Source organism: Schistocerca gregaria, chromosome 2, assembly GCF_023897955.1.
Source record: "Schistocerca gregaria isolate iqSchGreg1 chromosome 2, iqSchGreg1.2, whole genome shotgun sequence".
In the NCBI taxonomy this organism is placed as follows: Eukaryota; Metazoa; Arthropoda; class Insecta; order Orthoptera; family Acrididae; genus Schistocerca; species Schistocerca gregaria.
In genome coordinates, this window is record NC_064921.1 from 1,018,417,915 (window position 1) to 1,018,440,908 (window position 22,994).

The 22,994-nt window shown below is 49.7% G+C and overlaps 15 non-coding genes across 15 annotated transcripts; 12 read left to right on the forward strand and 3 right to left on the reverse strand.

The window, feature by feature from the left end:
- The first annotated feature begins 916 nt into the window (after window positions 1-916).
- Window positions 917-1,000, forward strand: Trnal-uaa (transfer RNA leucine (anticodon UAA)). The gene has a single exon. It is a non-coding gene; the product is annotated as a tRNA-Leu (tRNA).
- A 1,868-nt stretch (window positions 1,001-2,868) lies between these two features.
- Window positions 2,869-2,952, forward strand: Trnal-uaa (transfer RNA leucine (anticodon UAA)). The gene has a single exon. It is a non-coding gene; the product is annotated as a tRNA-Leu (tRNA).
- A 1,868-nt stretch (window positions 2,953-4,820) lies between these two features.
- On the forward strand, window positions 4,821-4,904 carry Trnal-uaa (transfer RNA leucine (anticodon UAA)). Its single transcript has one exon. It is a non-coding gene; the product is annotated as a tRNA-Leu (tRNA).
- A 1,867-nt stretch (window positions 4,905-6,771) lies between these two features.
- On the forward strand, window positions 6,772-6,855 carry Trnal-uaa (transfer RNA leucine (anticodon UAA)). Its single transcript has one exon. It is a non-coding gene; the product is annotated as a tRNA-Leu (tRNA).
- A 1,869-nt stretch (window positions 6,856-8,724) lies between these two features.
- Trnal-uaa (transfer RNA leucine (anticodon UAA)) lies at window positions 8,725-8,808 on the forward strand. Its single transcript has one exon. It is a non-coding gene; the product is annotated as a tRNA-Leu (tRNA).
- A 1,868-nt stretch (window positions 8,809-10,676) lies between these two features.
- On the forward strand, window positions 10,677-10,760 carry Trnal-uaa (transfer RNA leucine (anticodon UAA)). The gene has a single exon. It is a non-coding gene; the product is annotated as a tRNA-Leu (tRNA).
- Window positions 10,761-12,628: 1,868 nt separating this feature from the next.
- On the forward strand, window positions 12,629-12,712 carry Trnal-uaa (transfer RNA leucine (anticodon UAA)). The gene has a single exon. It is a non-coding gene; the product is annotated as a tRNA-Leu (tRNA).
- Window positions 12,713-14,579: 1,867 nt separating this feature from the next.
- Window positions 14,580-14,663, forward strand: Trnal-uaa (transfer RNA leucine (anticodon UAA)). The gene has a single exon. It is a non-coding gene; the product is annotated as a tRNA-Leu (tRNA).
- Window positions 14,664-15,787: 1,124 nt separating this feature from the next.
- Trnag-ccc (transfer RNA glycine (anticodon CCC)) lies at window positions 15,788-15,859 on the reverse strand. The gene has a single exon. It is a non-coding gene; the product is annotated as a tRNA-Gly (tRNA).
- A 671-nt stretch (window positions 15,860-16,530) lies between these two features.
- Trnal-uaa (transfer RNA leucine (anticodon UAA)) lies at window positions 16,531-16,614 on the forward strand. The gene has a single exon. It is a non-coding gene; the product is annotated as a tRNA-Leu (tRNA).
- Window positions 16,615-18,481: 1,867 nt separating this feature from the next.
- Window positions 18,482-18,565, forward strand: Trnal-uaa (transfer RNA leucine (anticodon UAA)). Its single transcript has one exon. It is a non-coding gene; the product is annotated as a tRNA-Leu (tRNA).
- A 1,123-nt stretch (window positions 18,566-19,688) lies between these two features.
- On the reverse strand, window positions 19,689-19,760 carry Trnag-ccc (transfer RNA glycine (anticodon CCC)). The gene has a single exon. It is a non-coding gene; the product is annotated as a tRNA-Gly (tRNA).
- Window positions 19,761-20,432: 672 nt separating this feature from the next.
- On the forward strand, window positions 20,433-20,516 carry Trnal-uaa (transfer RNA leucine (anticodon UAA)). Its single transcript has one exon. It is a non-coding gene; the product is annotated as a tRNA-Leu (tRNA).
- A 1,124-nt stretch (window positions 20,517-21,640) lies between these two features.
- Trnag-ccc (transfer RNA glycine (anticodon CCC)) lies at window positions 21,641-21,712 on the reverse strand. The gene has a single exon. It is a non-coding gene; the product is annotated as a tRNA-Gly (tRNA).
- Window positions 21,713-22,383: 671 nt separating this feature from the next.
- Window positions 22,384-22,467, forward strand: Trnal-uaa (transfer RNA leucine (anticodon UAA)). Its single transcript has one exon. It is a non-coding gene; the product is annotated as a tRNA-Leu (tRNA).
- Window positions 22,468-22,994: the final 527 nt, after the last annotated feature.

Sequence of the window (22,994 nt, forward strand, 5' to 3'; positions counted from 1 at the left end):
CAAGTCGACACATGGAGACACACGATGCTGTGAATCGAAATCCGGCGACTACCGCAATGGCGACACGGAGTGAGACGTGGGGCGAAGGAAAACTATTCGTACCACGACGGTTCTGTTTCGAGGATCGCGTTACGTTACTTGGAATAGCCCTAGAAGAAAAATGTACGTTTCGTGCGGTGGCGAGGAATCGAACCCGGATCAACTGCTTGGGAAGCAACCATGCTGACCGTTACACCACCACCGCCTTGCGTGCCGAGTCATTCACGCCGCGATGTATCGGCTACCCTCCTGCCACCAGAGGCCGAAGGCGAAGGCGCTGTAGGCGTTCAACGCCAGGGCAGAGGTTGGCACATCTGAACGCAGTGTGTAGGTGCTGCTAGCGTAAATAGAAGCACAACTGACAGCCGTTGGAAAACTGCCCTTTAATTTACAGCAGCATGATATAAGAAATATCTAATGTGACGTACGTACAGACGATCCAGAGACGATTGAGCATAATTGTGCCAGTCCAGAAGTAGAAAGCGCCTAAGTATCACAATGTTAAGTTGGTTAGTTTGATCCTCGCCTGGAGCATATCATTAGCTTCCCCTGAGGGCGAAATACACAGCGTAGCCGTTGCTAGGGAACGGACTTTTATTGTCGTTCGTTGTTTTCTCCACGCCAATGTGAAAATTGATAGTTAGAGTTCTGCTCGTTCCACTTAAGGCCGAAGGCGTCGGAAAACAACGGTGCCAGGCACCATATTTAAGTTCCGGGTGCCGACAGTGAGGGTGGGGTGTTACCTCACATCTCACAACTCGTTTTAAATACTCTAAAAAAACGTATTTCCTTCACACAAAAAAAAACAAGCAAATTTCGCAGTCAGGCCCTGGAGATGTTTATAGAAACGATGGCAGCAGTGTGTTTCCGCTCGCACGTCAGATTGGCCGAACGGTCTAAGGCGCCAGATTTAAGCTCTGGTTCCCGAAAGGGAGCGTGGGTTCGAACCCCACATCTGACAATGAATTTTAAATATTCCAAACCTACCCGTTTCCTTCGTGCGGGAAAGGAAGTAAATTTCGCGCAAACAGGTTGAAGAGATATTATCAGTGACGGCAGTGATTATGGCGCTTGCCCTGCACGTCTGATTGTCTGGCCGTCAGAAGGAACGGAAAGCTGTTAGGAGGCATGGCTTTCAGTCAGGCAGCCCGGATTCGATTCCTGGTAGCCGAACATACTTTTGTTTGCTGAGTCTTGGCTAGTCTCACGGCGCTTACGTTTTCTTTGTGTTGTGCTTTTTGGGTCCAAGCATCAAGAAAGCAAAAGTCAACGAAAAGAGATACGTGGTTAAATGTCTGGCAGGGCAGTAATGAAGGTGGATGAGCCGGTGGACCGGGTATTGGACTGGTGACGTGGCCGAATTGCATCGCTCCTCAGCTCAGTACGTTAGAGCGTCGTGCTGTGAACACAAAGGCCATGTATTCGATAGCACTAAGTGCCATTTCATTTTTCTCTCATAAAAGACAGTGCTTCCTCCAGCGAGACACTGCCAGGTAAATACCAAGTGATGTGCACAAGAAGCAAGACGTCTGCACGTTTCGCGGCGTTGTCGATAACGGCCATACCACGCTGAGTGCAGCGGTTCTCGTCTGTTGATTGGAGTTAATAGCGGTTGGCCGTGTTTAGTACTTGGATGGGCGACCAGCTTGGAGCTCTACCTACATTTGGCTTCTTTCATTTTGCCTATTTACTTAGGTGTCGTCGCTGCTTAGCGATAATGATGCGGTCCAGCACGCTGACGCCACTCCTGCCTGTCGGTGCACTAAAGCGCGAATCTGTGGCCACAATAAAATGAAAGGTTCTGTCGTATGTTTGTCGGTTTTTGGTCTCTCGCAGTCGTTTCTCCCGCCTGCCCTCTACATATATGCCCATTTCCAAGCGTCAGCTCTCGCGTCAGCCGAGCAAAGTCGAGACAAGTCGACACATGGAGACACACGATGCTGTGAATCGAAATCCGGCGACTACCGCAATGGCGACACGGAGTGAGACGTGGGGCGAAGGAAAACTATTCGTACCACGACGGTTCTGTTTCGAGGATCGCGTTACGTTACTTGGAATAGCCCTAGAAGAAAAATGTACGTTTCGTGCGGTGGCGAGGAATCGAACCCGGATCAACTGCTTGGGAAGCAACCATGCTGACCGTTACACCACCACCGCCTTGCGTGCCGAGTCATTCACGCCGCGATGTATCGGCTACCCTCCTGCCACCAGAGGCCGAAGGCGAAGGCGCTGTAGGCGTTCAACGCCAGGGCAGAGGTTGGCACATCTGAACGCAGTGTGTAGGTGCTGCTAGCGTAAATAGAAGCACAACTGACAGCCGTTGGAAAACTGCCCTTTAATTTACAGCAGCATGATATAAGAAATATCTAATGTGACGTACGTACAGACGATCCAGAGACGATTGAGCATAATTGTGCCAGTCCAGAAGTAGAAAGCGCCTAAGTATCACAATGTTAAGTTGGTTAGTTTGATCCTCGCCTGGAGCATATCATTAGCTTCCCCTGAGGGCGAAATACACAGCGTAGCCGTTGCTAGGGAACGGACTTTTATTGTCGTTCGTTGTTTTCTCCACGCCAATGTGAAAATTGATAGTTAGAGTTCTGCTCGTTCCACTTAAGGCCGAAGGCGTCGGAAAACAACGGTGCCAGGCACCATATTTAAGTTGCGGGTGCCGACAGTGAGGGTGGGGTGTTACCTCACATCTCACAACTCGTTTTAAATACTCTAAAAAAACGTATTTCCTTCACACAAAAAAAAACAAGCAAATTTCGCAGTCAGGCCCTGGAGATGTTTATAGAAACGATGGCAGCAGTGTGTTTCCGCTCGCACGTCAGATTGGCCGAACGGTCTAAGGCGCCAGATTTAAGCTCTGGTTCCCGAAAGGGAGCGTGGGTTCGAACCCCACATCTGACAATGAATTTTAAATATTCCAAACCTACCCGTTTCCTTCGTGCGGGAAAGGAAGTAAATTTCGCGCAAACAGGTTGAAGAGATATTATCAGTGACGGCAGTGATTATGGCGCTTGCCCTGCACGTCTGATTGTCTGGCCGTCAGAAGGAACGGAAAGCTGTTAGGAGGCATGGCTTTCAGTCAGGCAGCCCGGATTCGATTCCTGGTAGCCGAACATACTTTTGTTTGCTGAGTCTTGGCTAGTCTCACGGCGCTTACGTTTTCTTTGTGTTGTGCTTTTTGGGTCCAAGCATCAAGAAAGCAAAAGTCAACGAAAAGAGATACGTGGTTAAATGTCTGGCAGGGCAGTAATGAAGGTGGATGAGCCGGTGGACCGGGTATTGGACTGGTGACGTGGCCGAATTGCATCGCTCCTCAGCTCAGTACGTTAGAGCGTCGTGCTGTGAACACAAAGGCCATGTATTCGATAGCACTAAGTGCCATTTCATTTTTCTCTCATAAAAGACAGTGCTTCCTCCAGCGAGACACTGCCAGGTAAATACCAAGTGATGTGCACAAGAAGCAAGACGTCTGCACGTTTCGCGGCGTTGTCGATAACGGCCATACCACGCTGAGTGCAGCGGTTCTCGTCTGTTGATTGGAGTTAATAGCGGTTGGCCGTGTTTAGTACTTGGATGGGCGACCAGCTTGGAGCTCTACCTACATTTGGCTTCTTTCATTTTGCCTATTTACTTAGGTGTCGTCGCTGCTTAGCGATAATGATGCGGTCCAGCACGCTGACGCCACTCCTGCCTGTCGGTGCACTAAAGCGCGAATCTGTGGCCACAATAAAATGAAAGGTTCTGTCGTATGTTTGTCGGTTTTTGGTCTCTCGCAGTCGTTTCTCCCGCCTGCCCTCTACATATATGCCCATTTCCAAGCGTCAGCTCTCGCGTCAGCCGAGCAAAGTCGAGACAAGTCGACACATGGAGACACACGATGCTGTGAATCGAAATCCGGCGACTACCGCAATGGCGACACGGAGTGAGACGTGGGGCGAAGGAAAACTATTCGTACCACGACGGTTCTGTTTCGAGGATCGCGTTACGTTACTTGGAATAGCCCTAGAAGAAAAATGTACGTTTCGTGCGGTGGCGAGGAATCGAACCCGGATCAACTGCTTGGGAAGCAACCATGCTGACCGTTACACCACCACCGCCTTGCGTGCCGAGTCATTCACGCCGCGATGTATCGGCTACCCTCCTGCCACCAGAGGCCGAAGGCGAAGGCGCTGTAGGCGTTCAACGCCAGGGCAGAGGTTGGCACATCTGAACGCAGTGTGTAGGTGCTGCTAGCGTAAATAGAAGCACAACTGACAGCCGTTGGAAAACTGCCCTTTAATTTACAGCAGCATGATATAAGAAATATCTAATGTGACGTACGTACAGACGATCCAGAGACGATTGAGCATAATTGTGCCAGTCCAGAAGTAGAAAGCGCCTAAGTATCACAATGTTAAGTTGGTTAGTTTGATCCTCGCCTGGAGCATATCATTAGCTTCCCCTGAGGGCGAAATACACAGCGTAGCCGTTGCTAGGGAACGGACTTTTATTGTCGTTCGTTGTTTTCTCCACGCCAATGTGAAAATTGATAGTTAGAGTTCTGCTCGTTCCACTTAAGGCCGAAGGCGTCGGAAAACAACGGTGCCAGGCACCATATTTAAGTTGCGGGTGCCGACAGTGAGGGTGGGGTGTTACCTCACATCTCACAACTCGTTTTAAATACTCTAAAAAAACGTATTTCCTTCACACAAAAAAAAACAAGCAAATTTCGCAGTCAGGCCCTGGAGATGTTTATAGAAACGATGGCAGCAGTGTGTTTCCGCTCGCACGTCAGATTGGCCGAACGGTCTAAGGCGCCAGATTTAAGCTCTGGTTCCCGAAAGGGAGCGTGGGTTCGAACCCCACATCTGACAATGAATTTTAAATATTCCAAACCTACCCGTTTCCTTCGTGCGGGAAAGGAAGTAAATTTTGCGCAAACAGGTTGAAGAGATATTATCAGTGACGGCAGTGATTATGGCGCTTGCCCTGCACGTCTGATTGTCTGGCCGTCAGAAGGAACGGAAAGCTGTTAGGAGGCATGGCTTTCAGCCAGGCAGCCCGGATTCGATTCCTGGTAGCCGAACATACTTTTGTTTGCTGAGTCTTGGCTGGTCTCACGGCGCTTACGTTTTCTTTGTGTTGTGCTTTTTGGGTCCAAGCATCAAGAAAGCAAAAGTCAACGAAAAGAGATACGTGGTTAAATGTCTGGCAGGGCAGTAATGAAGGTGGATGAGCCGGTGGACCGGGTATTGGACTGGTGACGTGGCCGAATTGCATCGCTCCTCAGCTCAGTACGTTAGAGCATCGTGCTGTGAACACAAAGGCCATGTATTCGATAGCACTAAGTGCCATTTCATTTTTCTCTCATAAAAGACAGTGCTTCCTCCAGCGAGACACTGCCAGGTAAATACCAAGTGATGTGCACAAGAAGCAAGACGTCTGCACGTTTCGCGGCGTTGTCGATAACGGCCATACCACGCTGAGTGCAGCGGTTCTCGTCTGTTGATTGGAGTTAATAGCGGTTGGCCGTGTTTAGTACTTGGATGGGCGACCAGCTTGGAGCTCTACCTACATTTGGCTTCTTTCATTTTGCCTATTTACTTAGGTGTCGTCGCTGCTTAGCGATAATGATGCGGTCCAGCACGCTGACGCCACTCCTGCCTGTCGGTGCACTAAAGCGCGAATCTGTGGCCACAATAAAATGAAAGGTTCTGTCGTATGTTTGTCGGTTTTTGGTCTCTCGCAGTCGTTTCTCCCGCCTGCCCTCTACATATATGCCCATTTCCAAGCGTCAGCTCTCGCGTCAGCCGAGCAAAGTCGAGACAAGTCGACACATGGAGACACACGATGCTGTGAATCGAAATCCGGCGACTACCGCAATGGCGACACGGAGTGAGACGTGGGGCGAAGGAAAACTATTCGTACCACGACGGTTCTGTTTCGAGGATCGCGTTACGTTACTTGGAATAGCCCTAGAAGAAAAATGTACGTTTCGTGCGGTGGCGAGGAATCGAACCCGGATCAACTGCTTGGGAAGCAACCATGCTGACCGTTACACCACCACCGCCTTGCGTGCCGAGTCATTAACGCCGGGATGTATCGGCTACCCTCCTGCCACCAGAGGCCGAAGGCGAAGGCGCTGTAGGCGTTCAACGCCAGGGCAGAGGTTGGCACATCTGAACGCAGTGTGTAGGTGCTGCTAGCGTAAATAGAAGCACAACTGACAGCCGTTGGAAAACTGCCCTTTAATTTACAGCAGCATGATATAAGAAATATCTAATGTGACGTACGTACAGACGATCCAGAGACGATTGAGCATAATTGTGCCAGTCCAGAAGTAGAAAGCGCCTAAGTATCACAATGTTAAGTTGGTTAGTTTGATCCTCGCCTGGAGCATATCATTAGCTTCCCCTGAGGGCGAAATACACAGCGTAGCCGTTGCTAGGGAACGGACTTTTATTGTCGTTCGTTGTTTTCTCCGCGCCAATGTGAAAATTGATAGTTAGAGTTCTGCTCGTTCCACTTAAGGCCGAAGGCGTCGGAAAACAACGGTGCCAGGCACCATATTTAAGTTCCGGGTGCCGACAGTGAGGGTGGGGTGTTACCTCACATCTCACAACTCGTTTTAAATACTCTAAAAAAACGTATTTCCTTCACACAAAAAAAACAAGCAAATTTCGCAGTCAGGCCCTGGAGATGTTTATAGAAACGATGGCAGCAGTGTGTTTCCGCTCGCACGTCAGATTGGCCGAACGGTCTAAGGCGCCAGATTTAAGCTCTGGTTCCCGAAAGGGAGCGTGGGTTCGAACCCCACATCTGACAATGAATTTTAAATATTCCAAACCTACCCGTTTCCTTCGTGCGGGAAAGGAAGTAAATTTCGCGCAAACAGGTTGAAGAGATATTATCAGTGACGGCAGTGATTATGGCGCTTGCCCTGCACGTCTGATTGTCTGGCCGTCAGAAGGAACGGAAAGCTGTTAGGAGGCATGGCTTTCAGTCAGGCAGCCCGGATTCGATTCCTGGTAGCCGAACATACTTTTGTTTGCTGAGTCTTGGCTAGTCTCACGGCGCTTACGTTTTCTTTGTGTTGTGCTTTTTGGGTCCAAGCATCAAGAAAGCAAAAGTCAACGAAAAGAGATACGTGGTTAAATGTCTGGCAGGGCAGTAATGAAGGTGGATGAGCCGGTGGACCGGGTATTGGACTGGTGACGTGGCCGAATTGCATCGCTCCTCAGCTCAGTACGTTAGAGCGTCGTGCTGTGAACACAAAGGCCATGTATTCGATAGCACTAAGTGCCATTTCATTTTTCTCTCATAAAAGACAGTGCTTCCTCCAGCGAGACACTGCCAGGTAAATACCAAGTGATGTGCACAAGAAGCAAGACGTCTGCACGTTTCGCGGCGTTGTCGATAACGGCCATACCACGCTGAGTGCAGCGGTTCTCGTCTGTTGATTGGAGTTAATAGCGGTTGGCCGTGTTTAGTACTTGGATGGGCGACCAGCTTGGAGCTCTACCTACATTTGGCTTCTTTCATTTTGCCTATTTACTTAGGTGTCGTCGCTGCTTAGCGATAATGATGCGGTCCAGCACGCTGACGCCACTCCTGCCTGTCGGTGCACTAAAGCGCGAATCTGTGGCCACAATAAAATGAAAGGTTCTGTCGTATGTTTGTCGGTTTTTGGTATCTCGCAGTCGTTTCTCCCGCCTGCCCTCTACATATATGCCCATTTCCAAGCGTCAGCTCTCGCGTCAGCCGAGCAAAGTCGAGACAAGTCGACACATGGAGACACACGATGCTGTGAATCGAAATCCGGCGACTACCGCAATGGCGACACGGAGTGAGACGTGGGGCGAAGGAAAACTATTCGTACCACGACGGTTCTGTTTCGAGGATCGCGTTACGTTACTTGGAATAGCCCTAGAAGAAAAATGTACGTTTCGTGCGGTGGCGAGGAATCGAACCCGGATCAACTGCTTGGGAAGCAACCATGCTGACCGTTACACCACCACCGCCTTGCGTGCCGAGTCATTCACGCCGCGATGTATCGGCTACCCTCCTGCCACCAGAGGCCGAAGGCGAAGGCGCTGTAGGCGTTCAACGCCAGGGCAGAGGTTGGCACATCTGAACGCAGTGTGTAGGTGCTGCTAGCGTAAATAGAAGCACAACTGACAGCCGTTGGAAAACTGCCCTTTAATTTACAGCAGCATGATATAAGAAATATCTAATGTGACGTACGTACAGACGATCCAGAGACGATTGAGCATAATTGTGCCAGTCCAGAAGTAGAAAGCGCCTAAGTATCACAATGTTAAGTTGGTTAGTTTGATCCTCGCCTGGAGCATATCATTAGCTTCCCCTGAGGGCGAAATACACAGCGTAGCCGTTGCTAGGGAACGGACTTTTATTGTCGTTCGTTGTTTTCTCCACGCCAATGTGAAAATTGATAGTTAGAGTTCTGCTCGTTCCACTTAAGGCCGAAGGCGTCGGAAAACAACGGTGCCAGGCACCATATTTAAGTTCCGGGTGCCGACAGTGAGGGTGGGGTGTTACCTCACATCTCACAACTCGTTTTAAATACTCTAAAAAAACGTATTTCCTTCACACAAAAAAAAAACAAGCAAATTTCGCAGTCAGGCCCTGGAGATGTTTATAGAAACGATGGCAGCAGTGTGTTTCCGCTCGCACGTCAGATTGGCCGAACGGTCTAAGGCGCCAGATTTAAGCTCTGGTTCCCGAAAGGGAGCGTGGGTTCGAACCCCACATCTGACAATGAATTTTAAATATTCCAAACCTACCCGTTTCCTTCGTGCGGGAAAGGAAGTAAATTTCGCGCAAACAGGTTGAAGAGATATTATCAGTGACGGCAGTGATTATGGCGCTTGCCCTGCACGTCTGATTGTCTGGCCGTCAGAAGGAACGGAAAGCTGTTAGGAGGCATGGCTTTCAGTCAGGCAGCCCGGATTCGATTCCTGGTAGCCGAACATACTTTTGTTTGCTGAGTCTTGGCTAGTCTCACGGCGCTTACGTTTTCTTTGTGTTGTGCTTTTTGGGTCCAAGCATCAAGAAAGCAAAAGTCAACGAAAAGAGATACGTGGTTAAATGTCTGGCAGGGCAGTAATGAAGGTGGATGAGCCGGTGGACCGGGTATTGGACTGGTGACGTGGCCGAATTGCATCGCTCCTCAGCTCAGTACGTTAGAGCGTCGTGCTGTGAACACAAAGGCCATGTATTCGATAGCACTAAGTGCCATTTCATTTTTCTCTCATAAAAGACAGTGCTTCCTCCAGCGAGACACTGCCAGGTAAATACCAAGTGATGTGCACAAGAAGCAAGACGTCTGCACGTTTCGCGGCGTTGTCGATAACGGCCATACCACGCTGAGTGCAGCGGTTCTCGTCTGTTGATTGGAGTTAATAGCGGTTGGCCGTGTTTAGTACTTGGATGGGCGACCAGCTTGGAGCTCTACCTACATTTGGCTTCTTTCATTTTGCCTATTTACTTAGGTGTCGTCGCTGCTTAGCGATAATGATGCGGTCCAGCACGCTGACGCCACTCCTGCCTGTCGGTGCACTAAAGCGCGAATCTGTGGCCACAATAAAATGAAAGGTTCTGTCGTATGTTTGTCGGTTTTTGGTCTCTCGCAGTCGTTTCTCCCGCCTGCCCTCTACATATATGCCCATTTCCAAGCGTCAGCTCTCGCGTCAGCCGAGCAAAGTCGAGACAAGTCGACACATGGAGACACACGATGCTGTGAATCGAAATCCGGCGACTACCGCAATGGCGACACGGAGTGAGACGTGGGGCGAAGGAAAACTATTCGTACCACGACGGTTCTGTTTCGAGGATCGCGTTACGTTACTTGGAATAGCCCTAGAAGAAAAATGTACGTTTCGTGCGGTGGCGAGGAATCGAACCCGGATCAACTGCTTGGGAAGCAACCATGCTGACCGTTACACCACCACCGCCTTGCGTGCCGAGTCATTCACGCCGCGATGTATCGGCTACCCTCCTGCCACCAGAGGCCGAAGGCGAAGGCGCTGTAGGCGTTCAACGCCAGGGCAGAGGTTGGCACATCTGAACGCAGTGTGTAGGTGCTGCTAGCGTAAATAGAAGCACAACTGACAGCCGTTGGAAAACTGCCCTTTAATTTACAGCAGCATGATATAAGAAATATCTAATGTGACGTACGTACAGACGATCCAGAGACGATTGAGCATAATTGTGCCAGTCCAGAAGTAGAAAGCGCCTAAGTATCACAATGTTAAGTTGGTTAGTTTGATCCTCGCCTGGAGCATATCATTAGCTTCCCCTGAGGGCGAAATACACAGCGTAGCCGTTGCTAGGGAACGGACTTTTATTGTCGTTCGTTGTTTTCTCCACGCCAATGTGAAAATTGATAGTTAGAGTTCTGCTCGTTCCACTTAAGGCCGAAGGCGTCGGAAAACAACGGTGCCAGGCACCATATTTAAGTTGCGGGTGCCGACAGTGAGGGTGGGGTGTTACCTCACATCTCACAACTCGTTTTAAATACTCTAAAAAAACGTATTTCCTTCACACAAAAAAAAACAAGCAAATTTCGCAGTCAGGCCCTGGAGATGTTTATAGAAACGATGGCAGCAGTGTGTTTCCGCTCGCACGTCAGATTGGCCGAACGGTCTAAGGCGCCAGATTTAAGCTCTGGTTCCCGAAAGGGAGCGTGGGTTCGAACCCCACATCTGACAATGAATTTTAAATATTCCAAACCTACCCGTTTCCTTCGTGCGGGAAAGGAAGTAAATTTTGCGCAAACAGGTTGAAGAGATATTATCAGTGACGGCAGTGATTATGGCGCTTGCCCTGCACGTCTGATTGTCTGGCCGTCAGAAGGAACGGAAAGCTGTTAGGAGGCATGGCTTTCAGCCAGGCAGCCCGGATTCGATTCCTGGTAGCCGAACATACTTTTGTTTGCTGAGTCTTGGCTGGTCTCACGGCGCTTACGTTTTCTTTGTGTTGTGCTTTTTGGGTCCAAGCATCAAGAAAGCAAAAGTCAACGAAAAGAGATACGTGGTTAAATGTCTGGCAGGGCAGTAATGAAGGTGGATGAGCCGGTGGACCGGGTATTGGACTGGTGACGTGGCCGAATTGCATCGCTCCTCAGCTCAGTACGTTAGAGCATCGTGCTGTGAACACAAAGGCCATGTATTCGATAGCACTAAGTGCCATTTCATTTTTCTCTCATAAAAGACAGTGCTTCCTCCAGCGAGACACTGCCAGGTAAATACCAAGTGATGTGCACAAGAAGCAAGACGTCTGCACGTTTCGCGGCGTTGTCGATAACGGCCATACCACGCTGAGTGCAGCGGTTCTCGTCTGTTGATTGGAGTTAATAGCGGTTGGCCGTGTTTAGTACTTGGATGGGCGACCAGCTTGGAGCTCTACCTACATTTGGCTTCTTTCATTTTGCCTATTTACTTAGGTGTCGTCGCTGCTTAGCGATAATGATGCGGTCCAGCACGCTGACGCCACTCCTGCCTGTCGGTGCACTAAAGCGCGAATCTGTGGCCACAATAAAATGAAAGGTTCTGTCGTATGTTTGTCGGTTTTTGGTCTCTCGCAGTCGTTTCTCCCGCCTGCCCTCTACATATATGCCCATTTCCAAGCGTCAGCTCTCGCGTCAGCCGAGCAAAGTCGAGACAAGTCGACACATGGAGACACACGATGCTGTGAATCGAAATCCGGCGACTACCGCAATGGCGACATGGAGTGAGACGTGGGGCGAAGGAAAACTATTCGTACCACGACGGTTCTGTTTCGAGGATCGCGTTACGTTACTTGGAATAGCCCTAGAAGAAAAATGTACGTTTCGTGCGGTGGCGAGGAATCGAACCCGGATCAACTGCTTGGGAAGCAACCATGCTGACCGTTACACCACCACCGCCTTGCGTGCCGAGTCATTCACGCCGCGATGTATCGGCTACCCTCCTGCCACCAGAGGCCGAAGGCGAAGGCGCTGTAGGCGTTCAACGCCAGGGCAGAGGTTGGCACATCTGAACGCAGTGTGTAGGTGCTGCTAGCGTAAATAGAAGCACAACTGACAGCCGTTGGAAAACTGCCCTTTAATTTACAGCAGCATGATATAAGAAATATCTAATGTGACGTACGTACAGACGATCCAGAGACGATTGAGCATAATTGTGCCAGTCCAGAAGTAGAAAGCGCCTAAGTATCACAATGTTAAGTTGGTTAGTTTGATCCTCGCCTGGAGCATATCATTAGCTTCCCCTGAGGGCGAAATACACAGCGTAGCCGTTGCTAGGGAACGGACTTTTATTGTCGTTCGTTGTTTTCTCCACGCCAATGTGAAAATTGATAGTTAGAGTTCTGCTCGTTCCACTTAAGGCCGAAGGCGTCGGAAAACAACGGTGCCAGGCACCATATTTAAGTTGCGGGTGCCGACAGTGAGGGTGGGGTGTTACCTCACATCTCACAACTCGTTTTAAATACTCTAAAAAAACGTATTTCCTTCACACAAAAAAAAACAAGCAAATTTCGCAGTCAGGCCCTGGAGATGTTTATAGAAACGATGGCAGCAGTGTGTTTCCGCTCGCACGTCAGATTGGCCGAACGGTCTAAGGCGCCAGATTTAAGCTCTGGTTCCCGAAAGGGAGCGTGGGTTCGAACCCCACATCTGACAATGAATTTTAAATATTCCAAACCTACCCGTTTCCTTCGTGCGGGAAAGGAAGTAAATTTTGCGCAAACAGGTTGAAGAGATATTATCAGTGACGGCAGTGATTATGGCGCTTGCCCTGCACGTCTGATTGTCTGGCCGTCAGAAGGAACGGAAAGCTGTTAGGAGGCATGGCTTTCAGCCAGGCAGCCCGGATTCGATTCCTGGTAGCCGAACATACTTTTGTTTGCTGAGTCTTGGCTAGTCTCACGGCGCTTACGTTTTCTTTGTGTTGTGCTTTTTGGGTCCAAGCATCAAGAAAGCAAAAGTCAACGAAAACAGATACGTGGTTAAATGTCTGGCAGGGCAGTAATGAAGGTGAATGAGCCGGTGGACCGGGTATTGGACTGGTGACGTGGCCGAATTGCATCGCTCCTCAGCTCAGTACGTTAGAGCATCGTGCTGTGAACACAAAGGCCATGTATTCGATAGCACTAAGTGCCATTTCATTTTTCTCTCATAAAAGACAGTGCTTCCTCCAGCGAGACACTGCCAGGTAAATACCAAGTGATGTGCACAAGAAGCAAGACGTCTGCACGTTTCGCGGCGTTGTCGATAACGGCCATACCACGCTGAGTGCAGCGGTTCTCGTCTGTTGATTGGAGTTAATAGCGGTTGGCCGTGTTTAGTACTTGGATGGGCGACCAGCTTGGAGCTCTACCTACATTTGGCTTCTTTCATTTTGCCTATTTACTTAGGTGTCGTCGCTGCTTAGCGATAATGATGCGGTCCAGCACGCTGACGCCACTCCTGCCTGTCGGTGCACTAAAGCGCGAATCTGTGGCCACAATAAAATGAAAGGTTCTGTCGTATGTTTGTCGGTTTTTGGTCTCTCGCAGTCGTTTCTCCCGCCTGCCCTCTACATATATGCCCATTTCCAAGCGTCAGCTCTCGCGTCAGCCGAGCAAAGTCGAGACAAGTCGACACATGGAGACACACGATGCTGTGAATCGAAATCCGGCGACTACCGCAATGGCGACACGGAGTGAGACGTGGGGCGAAGGAAAACTATTCGTACCACGACGGTTCTGTTTCGAGGATCGCGTTACGTTACTTGGAATAGCCCTAGAAGAAAAATGTACGTTTCGTGCGGTGGCGAGGAATCGAACCCGGATCAACTGCTTGGGAAGCAACCATGCTGACCGTTACACCACCACCGCCTTGCGTGCCGAGTCATTCACGCCGCGATGTATCGGCTACCCTCCTGCCACCAGAGGCCGAAGGCGAAGGCGCTGTAGGCGTTCAACGCCAGGGCAGAGGTTGGCACATCTGAACGCAGTGTGTAGGTGCTGCTAGCGTAAATAGAAGCACAACTGACAGCCGTTGGAAAACTGCCCTTTAATTTACAGCAGCATGATATAAGAAATATCTAATGTGACGTACGTACAGACGATCCAGAGACGATTGAGCATAATTGTGCCAGTCCAGAAGTAGAAAGCGCCTAAGTATCACAATGTTAAGTTGGTTAGTTTGATCCTCGCCTGGAGCATATCATTAGCTTCCCCTGAGGGCGAAATACACAGCGTAGCCGTTGCTAGGGAACGGACTTTTATTGTCGTTCGTTGTTTTCTCCACGCCAATGTGAAAATTGATAGTTAGAGTTCTGCTCGTTCCACTTAAGGCCGAAGGCGTCGGAAAACAACGGTGCCAGGCACCATATTTAAGTTGTGGGTGCCGACAGTGAGGGTGGGGTGTTACCTCACATCTCACAACTCGTTTTAAATACTCTAAAAAAACGTATTTCCTTCACACAAAAAAAACAAGAAAATTTTGCAGTCAGGCCCTGGAGATGTTTATAGAAACGATGGCAGCAGTGTGTTTCCGCTCGCACGTCAGATTGGCCGAACGGTCTAAGGCGCTAGATTTAAGCTCTGGTTCCCGAAAGGGAGCGTGGGTTCGAACCCCACATCTGACAATGAATTTTAAATATTCCAAACATACCCGTTTCCTTCGTGCGGGAAAGGAAGTAAATTTCGCGCAAACAGGTTGAAGAGATATTATCAGTGACGGCAGTGATTATGGCGCTTGCCCTGCACGTCTGATTGTCTGGCCGTCAGAAGGAACGGAAAGCTGTTAGGAGGCATGGCTTTCAGCCAAGCAGCCCGGATTCGATTCCTGGTAGCCGAACATACTTTTGTTTGCTGAGTCTTGGCTAGTCTCACGGCGCTTACGTTTTCTTTGTGTTGTGCTTTTTGGGTCCAAGCATCAAGAAAGCAAAAGTCAACGAAAACAGATACGTGGTTAAATGTCTGGCAGGGCAGTAATGAAGGTGGATGAGCCGGTGGACCGGGTATTGGACTGGTGACGTGGCCGAATTGCATCGCTCCTCAGCTCAGTACGTTAGAGCGTCGTGCTGTGAACACAAAGGCCATGTATTCGATAGCACTAAGTGCCATTTCATTTTTCTCTCATAAAAGACAGTGCTTCCTCCAGCGAGACACTGCCAGGTAAATACCAAGTGATGTGCACAAGAAGCAAGACGTCTGCACGTTTCGCGGCGTTGTCGATAACGGCCATACCACGCTGAGTGCAGCGGTTCTCGTCTGTTGATTGGAGTTAATAGCGGTTGGCCGTGTTTAGTACTTGGATGGGCGACCAGCTTGGAGCTCTACCTACATTTGGCTTCTTTCATTTTGCCTATTTACTTAGGTGTCGTCGCTGCTTAGCGATAATGATGCGGTCCAGCACGCTGACGCCACTCCTGCCTGTCGGTGCACTAAAGCGCGAATCTGTGGCCACAATAAAATGAAAGGTTCTGTCGTATGTTTGTCGGTTTTTGGTCTCTCGCAGTCGTTTCTCCCGCCTGCCCTCTACATATATGCCCATTTCCAAGCGTCAGCTCTCGCGTCAGCCGAGCAAAGTCGAGACAAGTCGACACATGGAGACACACGATGCTGTGAATCGAAATCCGGCGACTACCGCAATGGCGACACGGAGTGAGACGTGGGGCGAAGGAAAACTATTCGTACCACGACGGTTCTGTTTCGAGGATCGCGTTACGTTACGTGGAATAGCCCTAGAAGAAAAATGTACGTTTCGTGCGGTGGCCGGGAATCGAACCCGGATCAACTGCTTGGGGAGCAACCATGCTGACCGTTACACCACCACCGCCTTGCGTGCCGAGTCATTAACGCCGGGATGTATCGGCTACCCTCCTGCCACCAGAGGCCGAAGGCGAAGGCGCTGTAGGCGTTCAACGCCAGGGCAGAGGTTGGCACATCTGAACGCAGTGTGTAGGTGCTGCTAGCGTAAATAGAAGCACAACTGACAGCCGTTGGAAAACTGCCCTTTAATTTACAGCCGCATGATATAAGAAATATCTAATGTGACGTACGTACAGACGATCCAGAGACGATTGAGCATAATTGTGCCAGTCCAGAAGTAGAAAGCGCCTAAGTATCACAATGTTAAGTTGGTTAGTTTGATCCTCGCCTGGAGCATATCATTAGCTTCCCCTGAGGGCGAAATACACAGCGTAGCCGTTGCTAGGGAACGGACTTTTATTGTCGTTCGTTGTTTTCTCCACGCCAATGTGAAAATTGATAGTTAGAGTTCTGCTCGTTCCACTTAAGGCCGAAGGCGTCGGAAAACAACGGTGCCAGGCACCATATTTAAGTTGCGGGTGCCGACAGTGAGGGTGGGGTGTTACCTCACATCTCACAACTCGTTTTAAATACTCTAAAAAAACGTATTTCCTTCACACAAAAAAAACAAGCAAATTTCGCAGTCAGGCCCTGGAGATGTTTATAGAAACGATGGCAGCAGTGTGTTTCCGCTCGCACGTCAGATTGGCCGAACGGTCTAAGGCGCCAGATTTAAGCTCTGGTTCCCGAAAGGGAGCGTGGGTTCGAACCCCACATCTGACAATGAATTTTAAATATTCCAAACCTACCCGTTTCCTTCGTGCGGGAAAGGAAGTAAATTTTGCGCAAACAGGTTGAAGAGATATTATCAGTGACGGCAGTGATTATGGCGCTTGCCCTGCACGTCTGATTGTCTGGCCGTCAGAAGGAACGGAAAGCTGTTAGGAGGCATGGCTTTCAGCCAGGCAGCCCGGATTCGATTCCTGGTAGCCGAACATACTTTTGTTTGCTGAGTCTTGGCTAGTCTCACGGCGCTTACGTTTTCTTTGTGTTGTGCTTTTTGGGTCCAAGCATCAAGAAAGCAAAAGTCAACGAAAACAGATACGTGGTTAAATGTCTGGCAGGGCAGTAATGAAGGTGAATGAGCCGGTGGACCGGGTATTGGACTGGTGACGTGGCCGAATTGCATCGCTCCTCAGCTCAGTACGTTAGAGCATCGTGCTGTGAACACAAAGGCCATGTATTCGATAGCACTAAGTGCCATTTCATTTTTCTCTCATAAAAGACAGTGCTTCCTCCAGCGAGACACTGCCAGGTAAATACCAAGTGATGTGCACAAGAAGCAAGACGTCTGCACGTTTCGCGGCGTTGTCGATAACGGCCATACCACGCTGAGTGCAGCGGTTCTCGTCTGTTGATTGGAGTTAATAGCGGTTGGCCGTGTTTAGTACTTGGATGGGCGACCAGCTTGGAGCTCTACCTACATTTGGCTTCTTTCATTTTGCCTATTTACTTAGGTGTCGTCGCTGCTTAGCGATAATGATGCGGTCCAGCACGCTGACGCCACTCCTGCCTGTCGGTGCACTAAAGCGCGAATCTGTGGCCACAATAAAATGAAAGGTTCTGTCGTATGTTTGTCGGTTTTTGGTCTCTCGCAGTCGTTTCTCCCGCCTGCCCTCTACATATATGCCCATTTCCAAGCGTCAGCTCTCGCGTCAGCCGAGCAAAGTCGAGACAAGTCGACACATGGAGACACACGATGCTGTGAATCGAAATCCGGCGACTACCGCAATGGCGACACGGAGTGAGACGTGGGGCGAAGGAAAACTATTCGTACCACGACGGTTCTGTTTCGAGGATCGCGTTACGTTACTTGGAATAGCCCTAGAAGAAAAATGTACGTTTCGTGCGGTGGCGAGGAATCGAACCCGGATCAACTGCTTGGGAAGCAACCATGCTGACCGTTACACCACCACCGCCTTGCGTGCCGAGTCATTAACGCCGGGATGTATCGGCTACCCTCCTGCCACCAGAGGCCGAAGGCGAAGGCGCTGTAGGCGTTCAACGCCAGGGCAGAGGTTGGCACATCTGAACGCAGTGTGTAGGTGCTGCTAGCGTAAATAGAAGCACAACTGACAGCCGTTGGAAAACTGCCCTTTAATTTACAGCAGCATGATATAAGAAATATCTAATGTGACGTACGTACAGACGATCCAGAGACGATTGAGCATAATTGTGCCAGTCCAGAAGTAGAAAGCGCCTAAGTATCACAATGTTAAGTTGGTTAGTTTGATCCTCGCCTGGAGCATATCATTAGCTTCCCCTGAGGGCGAAATACACAGCGTAGCCGTTGCTAGGGAACGGACTTTTATTGTCGTTCGTTGTTTTCTCCACGCCAATGTGAAAATTGATAGTTAGAGTTCTGCTCGTTCCACTTAAGGCCGAAGGCGTCGGAAAACAACGGTGCCAGGCACCATATTTAAGTTGCGGGTGCCGACAGTGAGGGTGGGGTGTTACCTCACATCTCACAACTCGTTTTAAATACTCTAAAAAAACGTATTTCCTTCACACAAAAAAAACAAGCAAATTTCGCAGTCAGGCCCTGGAGATGTTTATAGAAACGATGGCAGCAGTGTGTTTCCGCTCGCACGTCAGATTGGCCGAACGGTCTAAGGCGCCAGATTTAAGCTCTGGTTCCCGAAAGGGAGCGTGGGTTCGAACCCCACATCTGACAATGAATTTTAAATATTCCAAACCTACCCGTTTCCTTCGTGCGGGAAGGAAGTAAATTTCGCGCAAACAGGTTGAAGAGATATTATCAGTGACGGCAGTGATTATGGCGCTTGCCCTGCACGTCTGATTGTCTGGCCGTCAGAAGGAACGGAAAGCTGTTAGGAGGCATGGCTTTCAGCCAGGCAGCCCGGATTCGATTCCTGGTAGCCGAACATACTTTTGTTTGCTGAGTCTTGGCTAGTCTCACGGCGCTTACGTTTTCTTTGTGTTGTGCTTTTTGGGTCCAAGCATCAAGAAAGCAAAAGTCAACGAAAACAGATACGTGGTTAAATGTCTGGCAGGGCAGTAATGAAGGTGGATGAGCCGGTGGACCGGGTATTGGACTGGTGACGTGGCCGAATTGCATCGCTCCTCAGCTCAGTACGTTAGAGCGTCGTGCTGTGAACACAAAGGCCATGTATTCGATAGCACTAAGTGCCATTTCATTTTTCTCTCATAAAAGACAGTGCTTCCTCCAGCGAGACACTGCCAGGTAAATACCAAGTGATGTGCACAAGAAGCAAGACGTCTGCACGTTTCGCGGCGTTGTCGATAACGGCCATACCACGCTGAGTGCAGCGGTTCTCGTCTGTTGATTGGAGTTAATAGCGGTTGGCCGTGTTTAGTACTTGGATGGGCGACCAGCTTGGAGCTCTACCTACATTTGGCTTCTTTCATTTTGCCTATTTACTTAGGTGTCGTCGCTGCTTAGCGATAATGATGCGGTCCAGCACGCTGACGCCACTCCTGCCTGTCGGTGCACTAAAGCGCGAATCTGTGGCCACAATAAAATGAAAGGTTCTGTCGTATGTTTGTCGGTTTTTGGTCTCTCGCAGTCGTTTCTCCCGCCTGCCCTCTACATATATGCCCATTTCCAAGCGTCAGCTCTCGCGTCAGCCGAGCAAAGTCGAGACAAGTCGACACATGGAGACACACGATGCTGTGAATCGAAATCCGGCGACTACCGCAATGGCGACACGGAGTGAGACGTGGGGTGAAGGAAAACTATTCGTACCACGACGGTTCTGTTTCGAGGATCGCGTTACGTTACGTGGAATAGCCCTAGAAGAAAAATGTACGTTTCGTGCGGTGGCCGGGAATCGAACCCGGATCAACTGCTTGGGAAGCAACCATGCTGACCCTTACACCACCACCGCCTTGCGTGCCGAGTCATTCACGCCGCGATGTATCGGCTACCCTCCTGCCACCAGAGGCCGAAGGCGAAGGCGCTGTAGGCGTTCAACGCCAGGGCAGAGGTTGGCACATCTGAACGCAGTGTGTAGGTGCTGCTAGCGTAAATAGAAGCACAACTGACAGCCGTTGGAAAACTGCCCTTTAATTTACAGCAGCATGATATAAGAAATATCTAATGTGACGTACGTACAGACGATCCAGAGACGATTGAGCATAATTGTGCCAGTCCAGAAGTAGAAAGCGCCTAAGTATCACAATGTTAAGTTGGTTAGTTTGATCCTCGCCTGGAGCATATCATTAGCATCCCCTGAGGGCGAAATACACAGCGTAGCCGTTGCTAGGGAACGGACTTTTATTGTCGTTCGTTGTTTTCTCCACGCCAATGTGAAAATTGATAGTTAGAGTTCTGCTCGTTCCACTTAAGGCCGAAGGCGTCGGAAAACAACGGTGCCAGGCACCATATTTAAGTTCCGGGTGCCGACAGTGAGGGTGGGGTGTTACCTCACATCTCACAACTCGTTTTAAATACTCTAAAAAAACGTATTTCCTTCACACAAAAAAAAACAAGCAAATTTCGCAGTCAGGCCCTGGAGATGTTTATAGAAACGATGGCAGCAGTGTGTTTCCGCTCGCACGTCAGATTGGCCGAACGGTCTAAGGCGCCAGATTTAAGCTCTGGTTCCCGAAAGGGAGCGTGGGTTCGAACCCCACATCTGACAATGAATTTTAAATATTCCAAACCTACCCGTTTCCTTCGTGCGGGAAAGGAAGTAAATTTTGCGCAAACAGGTTGAAGAGATATTATCAGTGACGGCAGTGATTATGGCGCTTGCCCTGCACGTCTGATTGTCTGGCCGTCAGAAGGAACGGAAAGCTGTTAGGAGGCATGGCTTTCAGCCAGGCAGCCCGGATTCGATTCCTGGTAGCCGAACATACTTTTGTTTGCTGAGTCTTGGCTAGTCTCACGGCGCTTACGTTTTCTTTGTGTTGTGCTTTTTGGGTCCAAGCATCAAGAAAGCAAAAGTCAACGAAAACAGATACGTGGTTAAATGTCTGGCAGGGCAGTAATGAAGGTGGATGAGCCGGTGGACCGGGTATTGGACTGGTGACGTGGCCGAATTGCATCGCTCCTCAGCTCAGTACGTTAGAGCGTCGTGCTGTGAACACAAAGGCCATGTATTCGATAGCACTAAGTGCCATTTCATTTTTCTCTCATAAAAGACAGTGCTTCCTCCAGCGAGACACTGCCAGGTAAATACCAAGTGATGTGCACAAGAAGCAAGACGTCTGCACGTTTCGCGGCGTTGTCGATAACGGCCATACCACGCTGAGTGCAGCGGTTCTCGTCTGTTGATTGGAGTTAATAGCGGTTGGCCGTGTTTAGTACTTGGATGGGCGACCAGCTTGGAGCTCTACCTACATTTGGCTTCTTTCATTTTGCCTATTTACTTAGGTGTCGTCGCTGCTTAGCGATAATGATGCGGTCCAGCACGCTGACGCCACTCCTGCCTGTCGGTGCACTAAAGCGCGAATCTGTGGCCACAATAAAATGAAAGGTTCTGTCGTATGTTTGTCGGTTTTTGGTCTCTCGCAGTCGTTTCTCCCGCCTGCCCTCTACATATATGCCCATTTCCCAGCGTCAGCTCTCGCGTCAGCCGAGCAAAGTCGAGACAAGTCGACACATGGAGACACACGATGCTGTGAATCGAAATCCGGCGACTACCGCAATGGCGACACGGAGTGAGACGTGGGGTGAAGGAAAACTATTCGTACCACGACGGTTCTGTTTCGAGGATCGCGTTACGTTACGTGGAATAGCCCTAGAAGAAAAATGTACGTTTCGTGCGGTGGCCGGGAATCGAACCCGGATCAACTGCTTGGGAAGCAACCATGCTGACCGTTACACCACCACCGCCTTGCGTGCCGAGTCATTCACGCCGCGATGTATCGGCTACCCTCCTGCCACCAGAGGCCGAAGGCGAAGGCGCTGTAGGCGTTCAACGCCAGGGCAGAGGTTGGCACATCTGAACGCAGTGTGTAGGTGCTGCTAGCGTAAATAGAAGCAAAACTGACAGCCGTTGGAAAACTGCCCTTTAATTTACAGCAGCATGATATAAGAAATATCTAATGTGACGTACGTACAGACGATCCAGAGACGATTGAGCTTAATTGTGCCAGTCCAGAAGTAGAAAGCGCCTAAGTATCACAATGTTAAGTTGGTTAGTTTGATCCTCGCCTGGAGCATATCATTAGCATCCCCTGAGGGCGAAATACACAGCGTAGCCGTTGCTAGGGAACGGACTTTTATTGTCGTTCGTTGTTTTCTCCACGCCAATGTGAAAATTGATAGTTAGAGTTCTGCTCGTTCCACTTAAGGCCGAAGGCGTCGGAAAACAACGGTGCCAGGCACCATATTTAAGTTCCGGGTGCCGACAGTGAGGGTGGGGTGTTACCTCACATCTCACAACTCGTTTTAAATACTCTAAAAAAACGTATTTCCTTCACACAAAAAAAACAAGCAAATTTCGCAGTCAGGCCCTGGAGATGTTTATAGAAACGATGGCAGCAGTGTGTTTCCGCTCGCACGTCAGATTGGCCTAACGGTCTAAGGCGCCAGATTTAAGCTCTGGTTCCCGATAGGGAGCGTGGGTTCGAACCCCACATCTGACAATGAATTTTAAATATTCCAAACCTACCCGTTTCCTTCGTGCGGGAAAGGAAGTAAATTTTGCGCAAACAGGTTGAAGAGATATTATCAGTGACGGCAGTGATTATGGCGCTTGCCCTGCACGTCTGATTGTCTGGCCGTCAGAAGGAACGGAAAGCTGTTAGGAGGCATGGCTTTCAGCCAGGCAGCCCGGATTCGATTCCTGGTAGCCGAACATACTTTTGTTTGCTGAGTCTTGGCTAGTCTCACGGCGCTTACGTTTTCTTTGTGTTGTGCTTTTTGGGTCCAAGCATCAAGAAAGCAAAAGTCAACGAAAACAGATACGTGGTTAAATGTCTGGCAGGGCAGTAATGAAGGTGGATGAGCCGGTGGACCGGGTATTGGACTGGTGACGTGGCCGAATTGCATCGCTCCTCAGCTCAGTACGTTAGAGCGTCGTGCTGTGAACACAAAGGCCATGTATTCGATAGCACTAAGTGCCATTTCATTTTTCTCTCATAAAAGACAGTGCTTCCTCCAGCGAGACACT